Here is a 19,383-nt window from a genome sequence, read left to right as displayed (position 1 = left end):
AACCAAAGAAGTGAAAGACTTACATATTGAAAAATGTAAGACATTATTGAAAGAAATCAAAGAAGATATAAAGAAATGGAAGGCTATTCTACGCTCATAGATTTGAAGAATAAACATAGTTAAAATGTCCACGTTAGTTAAAGTACTCTATGGGTTCAATGCACTCACTCAGAATCCCAAAGACATTCTCCACAGAAATAGAAAAAAGAATCCTAAAATTTATATGGAACCGAAAAACAACCTCGAATAGCCAAAGCAATCCTGAGAAAAATGAACAAAGCTCAAGGCGTCACAATCTCTGACTTTAAAATATACCACAAAGCTATCGTAATCAAAACGGCATCGTACTGGCACAAAAACAGACACACAGATCAATGGAACAGAATTGAAAGGCCAGAAACGAAACCACCCATCTATGGTTAGTTAATCTTTGACAAAGGAGCCAAGAACACACAATGGAGAAAGGAAAGTCTCTTCAATAAATAATGTTGGGAAAACTGGACAGCCGCATGCAAAAGAATGGAAGTAGACCATTATCTTGCACCATACACAAAAATTAACTCCAAATGGATTAAAGACTTGAATGTAAGACCTGAAACCATAAAACTCCTGCAAGAAAATATAGGCAGTACACTCTTTGACCTTGGTCTTAGCCGCATCTTTTCAAATACCGTGTCTACTAAGGCAAGGGAAACAAAAGAAAAAATTAACAAACAGGACTACATCAGACTAAAAAAGCTTCTGCAAGGCAAAGGAAACCATGAACAAAATGAAAAGATAACCCACCAACTGGGAGAAAGTATTTGCAAATCATATGTCTGACAGGGGCTAATTTCTAAAGTAGATAAAGAATTCATACAACTCAACAACAACAAAAAATGAACAACCCAATAAAAAAGTGGGCAGAGTATATGAAAAGACATTTCTCCAAAGAAGATATACATACAGCCACAGGCACATGAAAACATGTTCAACATCACTAATTATTAGGAAAATGCAAATCAAAACTACAATGTGATATCATCTTACATCTGTCGGAATGGCTCTAATTACCAAGACAAAAAATAACAAATGTTGGAGAGGATGTGGAGATAAGGAAACCCTCATACATTGCTGGTGGGAATGTAAACTGGTGCAGACACTGTGGAAAACAGTATGGAGATTTCTCAAAAAATTAAAAATAGAAATACCATATCATCCAGCTATCCCACTGCTGGGTATTTATTCAAAGAACTTGAAATCAACAATCCAAAAAGATTTATGGACACATATGTTCATTGCAGCATTATTCACAATAGTCAAGACACAGAAGCAACCCAATTACCTCGATGTGGATGAATGGATAGAGAAGATGTGGTATATGTACACAATGGAATACTGCTCAGCCATAAAAAAGACAAAATTGTCCCACTTGCAGCAACATGGATGGACCTTGAGGGTATGATGTTAAGCAAAATAAGCCAGACAAAGACAAATACTGCATGATTGACTCATCGGTGGAAGATGAACAAACACGTGGATAAAGAGTATAGATTAATGGTTACCAGAGGGGAAGGGGGTTTGGGGGTGGACAAAGATGTTAATGGGGCATATATGTATGGTGACAGATAAAAAATAGACTATTGGTGGTGACTACAAGACGGTCTATACAGTAACTGATAATAACGTATACTTGAAATTAGATAATATTATAAACATTTATGATTTGAATAAAATAATTGGAAAAATAAGGAGAGGGCTAAACTCTAAGGATGTGGATTAAATTGGCTTGTTAGAGACTGATGTGCAGGGTAGATATTGTAGATTTTAGGATAGCGACCAAGTAGATATTGGTAACATTATGAACAATGGGGTATAAGAGAGGAGACAATTTAGTTGGTGAATAGTAATTTACCTGTTATACATCCTAAGTTACTGGTACCTGTGACTTCTTTATGACTGAATATATTAACCTGCATTTAAGAGGCAAAATTGAGAAAAAACAGAGTTGGGAATCAAGTGCACATATGAGTGTGTTGAATTTAAGAGAGTAGATGAAGTCACTTTTAGATAGTCTATAAAATGATAAGAGAGAGACTTGAGAAATGCCTACTTTGATACATTTGTTTGCTTGCTCCCTCAACAAAAACCATGCAAACTTCCTGAGGAATAATGATTATTTACTCATCTTTGATTCTCCAAATACTGGCATAATGCTTGCCAAATAATAGTATATCACTTTACATTTCCATTGAATAAATGAAAGAATCATGAATTATTCAAATCATCTCATGAGGAGCCTCATGCATTTGGGGAAAAATTTACAGACCTCTTGTTTCCTCATTATTAGTCTCATCTCCAGTTACCGGAAACCTCATGTGTACTAATACCAGGGTCAAAGCTGTTTCTACCTTTTAGGTAGAACATGACTACATCTCATGATCTTCTGGAATGATTGCCTTGAGTCTTTCTTTACTTTTTGGCTCTGATATTGGGACAATCTCTATTCCCATCACATCATGTGGTGGTAAGGTTGTGATGAAGCTTTGTGTGAGGGGAGGGCGTATCACTTCTTGACTCATATTTTCTCTTTTCTCCCCAGGATGTGAATGGCATCATGAAAAGTTATGTGAGAGAGACCATAGATGGTCCTTTTTTGGTTCTTGTTTTTATATTTTATTTACTTTTTTAGTAACTTTTTTATTGCATTAACGTTAGTTTATAACTGTATAAATTTTAAGTGTGCATCATTATATTTCTATCTGTGTAGACTACATCATGTTCCCTACCCAAAGTCTAGTTACAATCCATCATCACACACCTGCCTATTCATCCCTTTTGCCCTCCTCCCTCCCCCCTTCCCCTCTGGTAACCACCAATCCAATCTCTGTCTCTATGTGATTGTTTGTTGTTGTTCTTATCTTCTATTTGCGAGCAAGATCATATGGTATTTGACTTTCTCCCTCTGACTTATTTTGCTTAGCATAATACCCTCAAGGTCCATCCATGTTGTCACAAATGGCTGGATTTCATCGTTTCTTATGGCTGAGTAGTATTCCATTGTGTATATATACCACATCTTCTTTATCCATTCATTCCTATGTTGAATAGTATTGAATGACATTGCCCAACAAAAGACACTTCATACAGTTTCATCTTCCCAGTCTATTTAGAAAAGTCACATTTGACCATATTGAATCCAGATTCTAAAAGTCAGCATCATTGTGCTTCCACTGTGATAGCCCCTTGGACTGACCACCTAAAGTAATTTCAGATTTGGATAAACATTCCCTCTCACATGACCTAATAGAACACAAACTGGCGAGATTCACTTAGCTTAGCTGGTGGATGCAGGATAAGCGAGAGCCTCTAGGTACGGCTGCTTTAGCATGGGTCCTCACTGTAGTAAAGGAGGTAGTTTAGTCTCTCGTGACAGCTCATTCGGAAGGAAACACGACAAGGTATCTGTGTGTGAAATTACATTGCCTAGGTAAGCCTAGCGCTCCAAAGGATGAATTACCTTGAAGAACCATGAAAGAACTTCCAGGACTACAAATGAGATAGGAATAAGAATGTAGTCACTGGCCCATCTGGCACAAGCAGAAAAGCCTTGTCGTTTCCCAGGGGCCCTATGTGGAGACCTCCCATTGGCCCATAATTTCTCTTTACTTTTCCTGCCTTTTTCCAAGAATTTAATAATCATTTTCACTTGGCTCCTCTGGATCTCTTTGTGGAGATCAGACTCCTTGTTTGCTGAGTGAATATTGACCACCTCTCTCCCTGGCCTACTGTACTCTTCTCCAGGGAATCAGTAGTTCTCCATTGGTGTCTGAAGGTGAGTTAAAGATTTTGTAGAAGCAGAGGTTGAGAAACTTCGGAGGAAAATACTGAATTTGCTTGGGTGAGTTTAATTTGTCTTCAGGAAATTGTTCTGAGGGGGGAAAAAGGCCCAGCTTGCAGGATCCCTGCTGAGAGTGCAGACTGAAGTGTAGTCTGGGGGAAGGTGGTCTTAAAAGAAGGGAGGTTTGTAGAAGTGAAAGGCTTTGTGCATTTCATGGAGGGACTCTCATTTCTGCAAGCTTGATTTACCCACATCTACTAATTCTATAATTCTGAATTGCAGTTTGCTGAGGACAGCCAGACTCCTTGCATTTTCAGAGGCAGAAAATCTCTTCCCCCCCCAAAATAGGAGCAAAGGAAGAGAGATCTTTGAATCCTAATAGTTTAATGCCTATCAGTGTAACAGTCTAATGTTTCTGTATGACTCTGTAGATAAATTCTTATCATTAGCCTGTCTGTGCTTAGGAGCCTTGATGGGGTGACAGCTGGAAATCTCTACAGCCTTATCTATTCACTTGTCCAGACAGAGGGAATTGCTGCAGTTCCTTAAAAATCACTAACCTTGCTCATACATCTCAGTGGGCCATATATTCACCCAGAAACCGAGTTGAGCTGAGACATAAGGAGCAAGAGGAGCACGTACGAAGAATTCCAGAAGTGGTGTCTTTTCTCACTTTAATAAACAAAATGAGTTACTTGATTGGTGTTAATGACATAAAAAGATGTCAAAAGAAATAGTATGATAACAAGATCCCTAGATCCATGAGGGAAGGAAGTTAGAATAGGGGAGACTTTGTGTTTACTCTCCCTTCCTATAGAGAGTACAGCTACACACACCTTACTCAGGCATATGAAAGACACCAGTCAAATCTCTTTTCTCATCTTGAGTACCCTCATGTGATGCAATCTTACTTTGTCAAAGTTGACGTTGGAGATTACCACCTCTATTGCATATTCTTGTCCTCCTCTCAGCCATATGTCAGCGTTAAGTTCCTGTCTTCTGAACTCACACAGTGCACCTCTGTCATGCCAGTTATCAAAGGGATTTAGAATTAATTAGTTACTTTTCTGCTTCACTTTTTAATTTGCTAGTATTTTAAGGAGTTTATATTAAATAGTATTAGATGACTGCCTGGAAATTAAAACATAGCACAATTTCACTTTTTTATTCTTCTGTTTTTTCTTTTCCATTTAGGAAAAGTGACTCTTTCTATTTGATGTTAGTAATTTGTGGCTTCATCATGCTTAAAGAAAAAGTTCTACTCCAATGACAACACAAGAAAGTTCTGTCTATATATTCACTGTTTCAACTTTTACATAATTATTGTCTTTAATGTATTTTATTCTTGTCTTTAGTTGTCATCTCTGGAACACTTTGAGTTTGTATTATCATGAGCTCATATGTCAGAAGAAAAATGTGTAAGGTACAATAACCTGACATTTATGGCAGCCAACTGTACTGGGATCTCTATCAGGCAGACCTGATAGACCTGGGAACCATTCGTGTTCACATATCTATCTCCTTCATTGCTGTGGAGCCATTGGGTCACTGCTTAGGTAGAGGTGGGGTCATCCTCCGTGTGGGAGGACTCTAGGTCCTCTGTACACTGCCCTTCTGTGTCCATTGTGGCAGCAGCTGCTTTGACACTAGTTCCTTGTAGCCACGCTATGAGAATAATTTTCTAGTCCCGTGGCAGAAAGCATGCCCTACTCCTCCCTGCACTATAGGCTCTTGATGTATCTCATCATTGGTTGGATCTTGAAAGGGATGAGAAATAATTGGAGGCCCCACCGCTACGTTTTGATCATAGCTTGAGTCATAAACAGGGGTCGACATTATCACATAATTACCACTGGTATAATGTCAACCTCTGATTATGAAATTCATGATTTTGATCTTGGCCATAGTCTCTGAAGCCAGGGGCTAACTGCATATGACCTTTGGACTATTTTCAGCATCTGTATCATTAGCTGGATTTCACTTCTGTTTCACTTTCAGACTCATTCTTTATCACGTTCCCTTCATGTCAGATGAACACGGCACAAGGAGACACTTTTAGTAGATCTAAATTTATCTTCATACAGTCTGTCTAGCTTTTCCTTCCTTTGTGTAGTGGAAGGGCAAAATGTATTGGTTGTCTCACGCTGGAGAACTTTCTTTTACTGTCACAGTTTGGCAACTGTCAGAACATTAGTATCTACTGAGATACGCCCTTTCATTGTTTATTGCGTCATAGCCCCATTTGCCTGGAGTTCCTGATAGAACTCCTGAACCTGGACTGTGGTCACATAGCCATATTGAGTCCAGGTCAGAGAATAAGCATCACAGTGCTACCCTTCTGTGATACCCCCTCTGATTGACCACCAGCAGCAGTTTGCAATCTGTATGGCCATTTCCAGCCAAGTGACCTAATGAGATATAAACTGTCAGGTTCACATAGCTTAGCCGGGAGATACAAGACAGGAGACACAGCATGCTGGCATGGCTGCCTCAGGTGAATTCTCAGTGATGGACCTTACAGTGGTACAGGAAATACTTTATCCCTGTCATCTCAGCTTTATAAGTAGCCAAACTAGTTCAATGCGTATAAAATTACTATAGATCAGATAAGCATATTGCTACAAAGAACAGATTACCTTGTGAAATACCCATGAGCACAGCTTCCAGAGGCATAAATAAGACACATTTTGATTATAAGAACCACATTTCCCTGTGAAAATTTAAGCCTGTTTTTACCAACTGACATTTAAGCTCTATACAAAGTCTTCCCAGTTCAAATGCACTTGATACCTTAGGCCACTTTTACTATCAAGGCAGCTGAACTTCCACTTTATTGTAACCCAGTAGGTTTCCCAGAAATAAAAAACAAATGCTTACTAAGAGAAGAGTAACCCAATATCATCTTTACAGGAAGAAAGACCTCAGGCCTGATGTTAACGCTTTGTTTCCACATATTCAAACTAACTCCCGGTCCTATCCTTCTACCTCATCTTCTCTCTCATTCTCATCTGCTGATCACCATTTCCTACACCATTTTGCCCCTCAAGCTACCATCATCTCTTCCCTGAGCAATTGTACCTGCATCCTAACTGATCTTTCCAGTTCCACTATGGATCCATCTAACATTTCATAGACCAAGTGAAGAGCTAAGTATGTTCCCACTCTTCACTGATGGAAAGACATTGATAATTTCTTGTTCTGGGAAAAGAGTCCCTAAATGTTACATAATTTGGGAAGTGTCATATTTTTTTGGTCACTGCAGACTCATGTGATACCAAAGGCCCAGCAGTTTTCTGCACACCAGCTACACTGGCATTTGAAATCTCATACAAGATGATATGTCTTCCAAGAACTGGTCATTTCTTCCTCTTAAGAAATGTTTTCCTCTCTCTCCTCTCATATGTCCTTCATCTTCAGTTTTCAGTTCAACTCTTATGTTTTCAGGGTGAAATTCTTGGTATCCCTCCATTTGCCCCAACAATTTCTATGTCTCTCTGGTAGTGTTCTTCACAATTGCTCTTTTGTACACATAAGGCTGAATATTCAATTTACTATTACTTTCCAGATCAATGTCAAGGTCACAGTGGTGTAAGTTTTCTGTTTACACTTATCTTTGTGTTTTTGGATATTGGTCCAGTTACTAGCATAATTAATCATTAATGATTATTTGTTGAATGATTTTGAATAATATTTTGAGACTTAAGAATAACATTTATTTTCTCTTTACTTTTCTTTTCCCAGGTATCTAACACGTGTGATCCTATCAGCATATCCGTACCATCTCCCTTTCCACATACATACACACATTTACGCCCCTTTCAGTGTGCCTGGCAAATTTCCAGGCCAAGGTGAAAGCTCACCATTTAGAAACACAAGACTCCCCACAACCTCACAGCTGGTCTGAATCTCTTCATTTCCACTTGCTCCATTGCTCTGGGTATTAATTGGGTTCATGAAGTGTCTTCTGTTTGTCTTTGAACAACTCAGTGGGGTAGGCTGAGTGACCCCAAATACATTAGGTTCATCTCACCTCTGTCTATTGAAGATAAGTGACCTTTGTATGTCACTTGTTATGTCTATTCACACGTCTGATGAAGGGTTTGCTCTTGCCATGTACACATACACCTTGTCCAATATTATATCACAATAATAAGAGAAATAATTGCAAACATACAGCAAATGATGGCAAATGTAACACTGTAAGTAGGTTAGAGCAGGTCTTTCTGATAAGAGAACATGTAAGGAGAGAGTTCACTGAAGTATAAGAGTGAGTCATACTGATATCAGGGCAGCTGAGAGAAGAGCAGGTATAACATCCCAGAGGCAACAGTGGTTTGGCGCTTTTGGCGTGGGAAAGAACAGGCAGGATAGATGGTGGATCACACAAGGATCTTGGTAGAAAAGATGTCAGGTCATCCTTTCTTTCAGTGAAAGTAAAGAAAATTATCAGTCATTGCAGAGATAAGGATCGAATTTGTCACATGACATGAACTGGAAATAAAGTGTTTGATATTATTATGAAAAGTCCTTTTTACCAGTTCACCGCGTTTCTTTCCTTCTTTCACCACGTTTTCTATTTCGTCTTTCAATATTTTGGTCTTGGCTTGTTCTTGATTTCTACACCTTTAATATCATATTATTCCTTCATTTCTTACTCTGTGCCCTTTTAACCTTTGCTAATAATGCAGGGATCTGTGAGGAAGAAGAGCCTTAGAAATTATGAAAGTTAGGATGGGGAGCAGCTGTGATGGCTTCAGGAATCCTGGTGAACATAAAGGAGCAGGTGACCTGCCCCATTTGCCTGGAACTCCTGAAAGAACCGCTGAGCCTAGACTATGGCCAAAGTTTCTGCCAAACCTGCATCACTGCAGAAAACAAAGAGTCCAGGATCGAGCAAGGAGAAGAGAGTAGCTGCCCTGTCTGTTGAATCTCTTACGGGCCCAGGAACCTGCATACTAATCAGCCCACGGCCAGCGTAGTTGAGAGGCTCGGGGAGATCAACTGGAAACCACAGGAAGAGCAGAATAGAGATCTCTGTGTGCGCCATGAAGAGAAACTCCTGCTGTTCTGTAGGAGGCTGGGAAGATCGTTTGCTGGCTTTGGAGAAGGCTGAGGAGCACTGAAGTCAACACACACTCCTCATGGAGAAGGTTTTCCAGGAATATCAGGTAGGAGGAAAAGATGGAGGCAAGACAGGGCAGTAAATGGTACTTGATGGGAAATCTCCACTTTGCATTGGACTTTAACTGCCTTGTCACCATAGCCCTGAGGTCTGTGAACTCTTTTCTTCCTATGCTCACCTTCCTTAGTCTGAAGGCCATTTCCGTGCATCCCATCCAGTGACAAAAGGATAAGCCTACAGTTCAGACTCTTAGCCAGAAGTACATTTTGTTGTATCTTGTGCTAGTAGGTGGAAATCTGGTGCCCAAGAAAATCTCTCATTACCCCTTTGAATAGGAGGGATAACTGGAGAGCTGTGTGGATTGACATGTAAGATCTTTCCTTGCCTCAGCATCAGGTTTCTTCTAGGAGAAAGAGAATCAGTCTTCTCTGGGGGAGGGGATGCTGACTTCTACTACCTGAGTCTTAAAGAACACATTCACCATCTCAGATTTTCTTTTGTCATAGATTCTAATTGCTTTTCTCACAGTTTCTGTAATCTCTAATCTCTCCAGAGTTCAGCCTGATTTCTGACCCATTTATCCTCTGTTTAGATGCTGAAAAAGCCCAGTGCTTGATTCTGGTTTGATTCCTTTCTCACAGGAGAGGTTCCATACAGCTCTGGAGAGGCTGAGGGAGGACTAGCAGGAAACTGAGAAGTTGGAAGCTGATGTCAGAGAAGAGAGTACTTCCTGGAAGGTAGGAGGAAATACTTGATGAGGGAGTTACACTGAAATCTGGGCGGGACCCTGTTTGTTAGTCACAAGGAGCTTCCTTCTTCTTTATTCCCTGACAGTTGATATGTCCAAAAGTTATTTGATTAGTCCTCTTCTTTATCATTTCTCTGATAGGGGCGGGGGCTGAAAAGAGAACTTGTCACAAATGGACACAGACAGTTGGAGGGAGATATTCAAATAAATGGACTCTCTGGTGAGGGTAGCTAGTGAATTCTGTGTTCCTTTCCTGTCATGTTTTTGAGCCTTTGACTCTCCTGGGGGAAGACATTTGGCAATGGCTCCTGGCTCTGTCCTAAGTGTTTAACTTTTGGCAGGAAGTTACAGGGAGGCTTCGTTATTCTGGACCTGCATGGATTTGTTAAAGCTGAGCCACACCTTGGCATCCAATTTGGCTCAGAGTTGGTCTCAGTAATGCAGATTTGAAGGTATTATTTTGGAATATGATGAAGAGAAAATAATAGGAAAAGTCAGCTTTCCCAAGGCTTGCTCCCCTGCTACTATCTCACTTCCCTGCGATAACTTATCAAACAAAACGGTTCTTTTTTCTGTCTCCCAATCTCTGCCTGAAAGCCTGAGTACCTCTCTCTCTTTCTCATTCCTGAAGAATCAAATACATAATGAGACACAACGTGTCCAGGCAGAGTTTAAACAAATGAGAGGTGTCCTGGACTGTGAGGAGCAGAAGGAGCTGCTAAAGCTGAAGAAGGAGGAGACTGGTATTCTACATAACGTGGTCGAGGCTGAGAAAGAGCTGGTCCAGTAGAGCCAGTTGGTGAGAGCTTTCATCTCAGATGTGGAACACTGGTTGCAGGGGTCAACAAGGAGGATGTTACAGGTATGACTTGTGAAGTAGTCCCAGCCACTGAGATTTGAGAAAAGGAAGACTAGTTTCTTTCTCCTCTATATTGCAGTGGTCTTTCTGGTAGTGACATTAAGATTCCTTCAGCCCTGCAGTACGCCTTTCCCTGCATTGATTTCAGAGGCTATCAGAATAATTGAATGTATGAATAACAAGAGAAAAATCTCATTTTTATTCATTTATCTAGTGTAATGAAAAAATTTGACTGTGGAGGGAAGAAGCATTGTGTCCCATGATATTCTATAGGCCCCTGTTGTCTGGGGTCCATGTTAAGCATTTATCAGGTACTTCACGATCCAGCTTAGTCACAGACAAACAAATGCACTTTGGATTCCAAGAGCTTTTTTTCTTTTTCCTCATACAATGACTTGAAATTTCTCCCCTACTTCTGCTGTTTTTTGAAAGAAATATTTTTGAAGACTGGTATGATATATCCTTTAAATAGTCCACAGAATTCACCAGAGGAATCATCTCACTGTGGGCTTTTCTTTTTGGAAAGCTTTAAAATATATATATTTTTTAGTTGTGTTAGGTTTATTCAGATTTTTTACAGTTCTTGTGTTTGTTAGTTTTCAGTAATGTATGTCTTTGTAGGAAATTCTCCATTCTGTCTAATTTGTCTGATTTTACACCTAAAGTTAATCATAATAATCCCTTATAAATCCTTTAATTTCTACATCACTCATTGTAACATCTCCTCAATTTTTCCTGATTTTGGTGATTTGCTTGTTCTATCTCTTTCTCTTTTTTATTCTTTTTTTGGTCAGTTTATTTATGTTTGGTCAATTTTGTTGATGTTTTAGGAGAACAAACTTTATTCTTTCACGATCTTATCTATTTTTGACCTTTCTTTATCATATATTTCTGCTGTCACCTTTAATGTTTTCTTTCTTTGTGTGTGCATGTGTGTGTATGCAGGTGTGCACACATGTGTGTGTTGAGTTTAGTTTGCTGTTTCTTTTGTAGTTTTTTTTTAAAAGTGGAACTTAGATCACTGATTTGAGACCCTCTTTTCTGATATAGTGTTTAATGATATAAATGCATTTCCTTATCTGTATTCCATACTTTTTGGTTATTTGTTTTTTATTTTCATTCAGTTAAACTTATTTTCAAATTTTCATTGTGATTTTTTTGTTAACTCTTGGGATATTTGAAGGTGTTTTTTAATTAAAAAATATTCAGTGATTTCTTTCTTTTTCATCTGCTGTGGATTTCAAATTTATTTCCTCAGTAATCAGAGAGCATGTATTTTATTATTTCAGTGTTTTAAATGTACTGACACTTGTTTTATAGCTTAATGTCTGTATGTCCAGAAAATGTGTCCATCTGAATGAAGATAAGATGTATTTTCTTCATTCATTGAGTGAAATGGTCTACAGATATCAGCTAGGTTATGTTGGTTGATAGTATTGTCCATGTCTTCTATATCCTGATTGTTTACATGCAAGCTGTTCACACAATTATTGAGAATGAGTTATTGAACAATCCAACTATTATGTTGAATTATTTATTTTTCCTTTTAATCTAGCTTTTGATATTTGGCTAGTGAATAGTAAGTTACTTGTTAGACCTTCCAAGTTACTTGTTCCTGCGTTTTATTTATTACTGCGTATATTAACCTTCATTTAAGAGACAAAATTGAGTGAAAATACAGAGTTGGAAATCAACTGAACATATATGTGTGTTGAATTTCAGAGAGTAGATAGATCGCTTGTAGACATTGTATAAAATGAGAAGAGAGAGACTTGAGAAATGCCTCCATTAATACATTTGTTTGCTTGTACCCTCAGCAAAAGCCATGTAAACTTCTTGAGGAATATTATGATTATATACTCATTTGTGATTCACCAAAGCCTGGCATCATGCTTGGCAAATAATGGTATATCGTTTTAAATTTTTGTTGAATAAATGAAAGAATCATGAATTATTCAAATTGTCTCATGGAGAACCTTATGTATTTCACCAAAAAATTATGGACCTCTTGTTTTCCTCATAATTAATGTCTTCTCCAGATACTGAAAGCTGTATTATGTACTTTCACTAGAGTCAATGCTGTTTCTACCTTTTAGGATATGTGACACTCTTACAACAGTCTTCCGGAATGATAGGCCTGGGCCTTGTCTTTACTTTTTGGATCACATATTGGAGCCATCTCTAATCGCACCATATCAGTTGGTGGTAGAAATGTGATTAAGCTTTGTAAGTGAGGAGGGCGTATTATTAATTGATGCATGTTTTCTCTTTTCTCTGTAGGATGAAAATAGTATCTTGGAAAAGTATGTGAGGGAGACCAGAGATGCTACTTTTGTGCTGTGAAAAGAGGTTGAAAGCTATTCGAGTTATCTGGTGGTCAATTATAATAAAATATCTCTCAGGTCAGGAAATTATGAATGTAGATTTATCTTAAATTTCTGTTCACAAATCATGGTTTGAGTGTTCTCTGACTTTTGAGAATGGACCAGATTCTATGGCAGGGAATTGGCCGAAGGAAGTCACAGATTTGGGGTCAATAGCAGTATTAGGGATAAGGTGTTGCATCATCAGACCCCTCAGACTTTATCCATTTTTTTCACTATCCATGCCTCTATTTTACTAACATTCCCATATTTCATAGTTATTTGACTTAGTGTGGGAAGATCACATCTTCTTGATCTGCCAAGCACATAGAATTGGTGACAACTCCTTTATATTTAAACTTTTGCCCCGGGAATAGAGAAGACCAAGTCTTTCTATATGGTTCTGTTTAGATTTCCAAAAGCAGATTTGAATCTCAAGGAGTCTTTTGGCCAAGGTGCAAACAATTGATCTATCTTGGTCACATACTTTAGAAGCCAGAATGGAAAGGGAAAAAAATCCTTTTGTCTAAATTTACACACCTACCTAACAGCATCAAGCTCTTCTAAACACATGAAATTCAGACCACTATTAGTTTGGTGTCCATGATGTCCTCACCTCCAAGTGTTTGTAATTGTTCACAGATAACTGAAATTTCAGATTATTTTAAGGTCCTCCCTACTGGGGAGCAGACTTTGAAGATATTGATGTCTCCAGACAGTATTCCCACCCTTGATATGACTCAAACAGCCAGGAGCCAGTCTCTACCATCACATTTTCTGATCATCTCCCTGGGAACCCATATCCATGCAGTGACTCTTCCACATATTAATTTGTTTTAAAGTAACAAGGTTTCATTTTGTGTTATTAAATCCATAATTTCATATGATTTCTAGGAAGTAGAGAGGTAGAGGTTAATGATGTCTTATTGGAAGGAAGAAACTATGCTTCTGAGAGGTCAAGACATTCCAAAAGTCATACAGAGGGTAACCTGAAGGTGGACATGAACATTTTTCTTCTGGCTCAAAGGTCAGCAGTCAAAGGTCAGAGGCCAAAAACTTTTCCCAAGGAACAAACAAGAGTATCTGGATCCTCTGATCTGATAATGAAACTCCAAATGTTTACAGGAGAGGAGAGCCAGGGGAATGGTGTGGGTGTGACATTCCTGTAGTATCAAGCCAAATGGGGGAATGGGTGTTGTTTCTAGATGACGGTAAAAGAGGGGAGGTAAGCCTGACAAGGAGAGAGAGATCCTGTGCTGAAGATGTGATCAGATCTAAGGGGGAATGGCCAGCTGTCTGCTTTGTCCTCTCATTCACCAGTTCATAGCCTCACAGGGCTCCCCTCCCCTGTCTCCACGCTAGGGAGAGGATTGTTATCATTGTTAACTCCTGTTCTTCTAACAACATCATTGCAACTTTTGTCATTTCAGAGCTGACAGAGGTCCAATCCAAGTTGGGTAAGAGGAAGTTACAGGATGTTCAAATCTCCATGTTCTGGTCCCTTTTCAGAAGTTGTGGTTACTACTAGGTCCCATGATCTTAGCTTCACATGTTCCTCCCCAAACCTGCATACATACAACTGTTCATGTGTCCTACTCATCTCTGACACATCAACACAAGTTCCTCCCAGTAAACTCCCAATATTGCTCCTCACAATGTCACAAGACTTAAACATTCTATATCCCTCACCTGACCCTTTAATTTTTCCTACAGTAGATGGGATGCTGAAGCCAGTCACTGCCTTTTGGAATATTGTCTTATCTGCGAATAAGAGACAAGTAATGATTCGTATGCTTTAGCGGTTCTTAATGTGCATTCATGTAATTTTTCTGCTTTGGACGTCTTGGGCCACCAATGTTTCTCCTCAAGAATATATTATTGGGAAGCATATGTGTCTAGGAAGATTGCCTGGATCCTGGGGGTATAGAGTGAAACAAGTAGTTTCAATAGAAGGAAGATTTTTGAGGTTATGTTTGGCCAAAAAATAAATCATCCAAATATTTACTCCAGATACAGACCTCATTATGGCTACTGGGTTAAAGGGTTACAGAATGAATCTGAGTACAATGCCTACGAGGACTCTTCCACCTCTGATCCCCAGGTCTTGACTCTTTCCATGGCTGTTCCTTCTCACTGCATTTGGATTTTCCTAGACTGTGAAGCAGGCACTGGCTCATTTTTCAATGTCACAAACCATGGGGTCACTTATCTACAAGTTCTCTAAATGTTGCTTTTCTCAGACTGTTTATCCTTATTTCAGTCCTTGGAACTGTCCAACTCCCAAGACACTGTGCCCACTGAGCTCCTGAACTTTCTGTTTCCCTCACCCACTTCTGCTAGTGTCCTTGTCCTGGTGCTCATCTTCTGCACCTGAGATTATCTGCACCATTACGACCTCCTCTTCCTTTTTTTCCCCACTTTTTTTTCTTGCTGGGAAAGATTTGCCCTCAGCTATCATCTGCCACCTATCTTCCTCTCTCTTTTATTTCCCTACCAAAAGTACCAGTATATAGTTGCATATTCTAATTTTAGGTCCTTCTAGTTCTTCTATGTGAGCTGTGGCCACAGCATGGCTACTGACAGATGAGTGGTATGGTTCTACACCCAGGAACCGAACATGGGCTGCTGAAGTGGAACATGCGGAACTTTAACTACTAGACCATCAGGGCTGGCTCTCCCCCCTTTTTTTTTTTTTTCCAGTTTTTAATTTTTTGTTTATTGCAGTAACATTGGTTTATAACATTGTAAAAATTTCAGGTGTACATCACTATTCTTCTATTTCTGCATAGATTACATCATGTTCACCACCAAAATACTAATTACAACCCATCACCACACACATGTACCGAATTATCCCTTTCACCCTCCTCCCTCCCTGCTTCCCCTCTGGTAACCACCAATCCAATCTCTCTTCAACAAATGATGTTGGGAAAACTGGATAGCCATATGCAAAAAAATGAAAGTAGACCCTTACCTTACACCATACACAAAAATTAACTCCAAATGGATTAAAGACTTGAATGTAAGACCTGAAACTATGAAACTTCTAGAAGAAAACATAGGCAGTATGCTCTTCGACATCGGTCTTAGCAACATCTTTTCAAGCACCATGTCTGACCGGGCAAGAGAAACAATAGAAAAAATAAACAAATGGGACTACATCAAACTAAAAAGCTTCTGTACAGCAAAGGAAACCATCAACATAACGAAAAGACAACCTAACAACTGGGAGAAAATATTTGCAAACCATACATCTGATAAGGGCTTAATCTCCAAAATATATAAAGAACTCATGCATCTCAACAACAAAAAAACTACCAACCCAATTACAAAATGGGCAAAAGACCTGAACGGACATTTCTCCAAAGAAGATATACAGATGACCAACAGACACATGAAAAGATGTTCAAAGTCACTAACTATCAGGGAAATGCAAATCAAAACTACAATGAGATATCACCTGACACCCGTCAGAATGGCTATAATTAACAAGACAGGAAAAAACATGTGTTGGAGAGGATGTGGAGAGAAGGGAACTCTCATACACTGCTGGTGGGAGTGCAAACTGGTACAGCCACTATGGAAAACAGTATGGAGATTCCTCAAAAAATCAAGGATAGAACTACCATATGATCCAGCTATTCCACTGTTGGGTATTTATCCAAAGAACTTGAAAACACCAATTTGTAAAAGTACATGCACCCCTGTGTTCATTGCAGCGTTATCCCCTTTTTTTATTTACAATGTCTTTGCATTAGTCAGCTAAGGCTACCATAACAAAGTACCACAGACTGGGTGAGTAACCAACAGAAATTTATTATCTGACAGTTCTCGAGTCTAAATGTCCATAATCAAGGGTTCAAAAGAGTTTGTTTTTTCTCAGAGCTGTGAGGAGAGGATATGCTCCTGGTTTCTGTCTTTGGCTTATAAATGGCTGTCTGTACCCTATGTCTCTTCACATCTTTTTCTCACTATACATGGCTATGTGTCTAAATTTCCACTTTTTATAAGGGCATCAGTCATATTGGAATGGGGTCCACCCTAATGACAACATTTTATTTTAATTACCTCTGGGAAGACCCTATCTCCACACAAGGTCACATTCCGAAGTACTAGGGGACAGGACTACAACATATGAATTTGGGGGAATACAACTCAACCATAACAGTCTTTTATATTTGTCCAGTATACAGTGAAAGCTTGAACCTTCTCTTCCTAACGTCTTGTTTTCATTAGGAGAGAATGCTTATTTTTTTGTATTTGCAAGGGAAACACATCTAATCTCTCCTATAGAAAGAACCGTATTGCTGTAACTCCTCTGACATTCTCTTCTTCCTCATTCCCTCTGCTGCTTAACAGAATTAGCAAAGGAAAACTCTCAGCCTTATTTTTGTTATCAAGGACAGTGCTCAGGAATGTGTCTCTAAATAGTGAATCCTTCAGAGTGTGTTGCTTTACGAATAGGACCCTATATATATCGCCGAGTTAAAGTGGGAAGTGAATAAATAAAATATTTACCAAGAATCGATTTTTTGGTGCTCAGAGTTTCCGAAGTCAAACCTGATTTCTTCACTTTAAGCTGTGTAACCTTGAATAAGTTACTTAACATCCCTTGGTCTCATTTTCTTAAAATAAAAATTGATGTTAAAGATTGTACCCAATTCCTAGGATCACAGTGAGAAACTAAATTTTATTAACTGTAAAACACTTTTCAAAGTGTCTAATAAGTAAGAATAAATATTTGTTATAATAACTTAAAAAATGTAAGCTAAATCTATGTCCGATGGAATAGTTTGTTTTGCTTTGGTTTTGTTTTAACAAAATGATAATTGACTCTACTGATGTCTCGTTTTTCAGATCCCAAAACCCTACTGAAGAAAGTATGAATTTTATGATGTGTCTTGTAGAGAGGGTCATGTCTAGGCTCCACTATCCTTAGGAGAGACAGCCTTTTGGTGTTCAGGGTTTTTCCTTTGGGTGAAACACTTGGATATACCACTGTATTTACTACCTTATGCATTTTCCCTCTTTTTTAGAAAAAAATCATTTTAAAACTTAGGATGAAGAATAGAACTACCTAGGATAGCAAAGACATAAACTCTTCTTAGAGAAGTATGCATTACATCTTAGAGCAGGCTATGCTACTGCACAAAATTTGAAGAAAGTTTGCAAGCCTGAAGGAGGCTGGGTCTGTGGGCCAGAAGCAGCAGGGGAAGGGTGGGAGTCCTTGAACTTGGGGGACATTAGAGAGGTGCAGAAATTGTTGGAGAGCAGGTTAAGGGTGAATTCCCAAAATGTGGTCAACAGCTGGACCTGTTTACACTGGGCATGTAACACCATCATGGCCAAGTGGTCTCCTGTTAAAATCAGGAGCTGACAAAGTGATTCTTACCACAAAAGGAGAAATGCCAGTCTAAATAACCTCAAGGAGAGAAATCAGGAAGATTATGGGAGTGGAAGATGGTGATGATGATGATGACTTCCCCGACATGAAGGAGTCAAAACTGCCCTTTGTTCTCAACTATTTGGCCAACTCAGCCTTGCCTTTTATCTACTCCTCCATGGCAGAGGATTCAACCCAGTTGCAGAATGGGGTATTCTCCACACCTCCTGCATCACCCACTGAGGATGGCTCACCTCCATTGCTTCATTCTTGGGAACCTCCTCTGCTAGGAGCCTTTCCATGGGAACACACCTCGTGGAACTGGTTCAGAACTGTAATGTGTCTGCCCCCTCTGCCATATTCGGAACACCAGAAAGCACAAAACCGGGCCCTGTTTGTCAGTCACCAGTGAGTCAGAGTCACTCACTGTTCTGTTCTGTCCTGCCCAAGCCACCAGTGTCTCTGGAGACTCAAAATGGGATGTGTAAGGGACCAGTGCCAGCATTCCATCCATTTTTCTTCACTGGAGCATTTCCATTTATTATGCAAGAGCTAGTACTTAAGGTGACGATTTAGAACCCATCCCTGAGAAAATGATTTCCTCAAAATTGAACTGGACTGACAGGAGCTCACCTACCAAGAATTACTCAGATTGAGCTACTGTGAGATGAGTGTTAATCCAGACGGAGTGGAGAAGATCAGAAAATTATCCAGTACTCTGGTAAGAAAGGACAAATTTGTTGCTCAACTCGAAGATTTACAAGAGTTGAAACTGGTTCTAACGATAAGTGAAATTAATTTTCCCTTCAGAAATATTGCATCGATACTGACTCAAAGGTCTTGCTACAAGAGAGATTCAAACCTGACTTACTAATGCAGCAGGGACTTTTATCACTGAGTATTGTGACAGTGTGTGTCACATCTGGGCCACAGACAAGCAACTGGTCTAAATGCCTCGGATGCCCAAGAGGGCGCCTGGTGTCATTGCATAGTATACACTGACAGTTCTGCCAAGGTAGGAAGCCCCTGACCCCTAAGGAGCAGTACCACACTTCCAAGCCTCTTGCTGCACAATAAGCCTATTGTTT

The 19,383-nt window shown here is 39.3% G+C and overlaps 2 pseudogenes across 1 annotated transcript; both read left to right on the top strand.

Annotated features, from left to right (window-relative positions):
* The first annotated feature begins 7,906 nt into the window (after positions 1–7,906).
* Positions 7,907–19,169, top strand: LOC101405707 (ankyrin repeat domain-containing protein 40-like; annotated as a pseudogene). Its single transcript, XR_015552679.1, has 4 exons — positions 7,907–8,988; positions 9,584–9,679; positions 10,322–10,412; positions 18,132–19,169. The product of XR_015552679.1 is annotated as an ankyrin repeat domain-containing protein 40-like (transcript).
* On the top strand, positions 14,634–15,221 carry LOC147916593 (E3 ubiquitin-protein ligase TRIM22 pseudogene; annotated as a pseudogene).
* Positions 19,170–19,383: the final 214 nt, after the last annotated feature.

This window comes from Ceratotherium simum, chromosome 7 (genome assembly GCF_057802395.1).
Source record: "Ceratotherium simum simum isolate JZ-2026a chromosome 7, ASM5780239v1, whole genome shotgun sequence".
NCBI classification, from domain to species: domain Eukaryota; kingdom Metazoa; phylum Chordata; class Mammalia; order Perissodactyla; family Rhinocerotidae; genus Ceratotherium; species Ceratotherium simum.
Note: the sequence above shows the minus strand (reverse complement) of the source record. Positions and strands in the feature narration are given on the sequence as shown.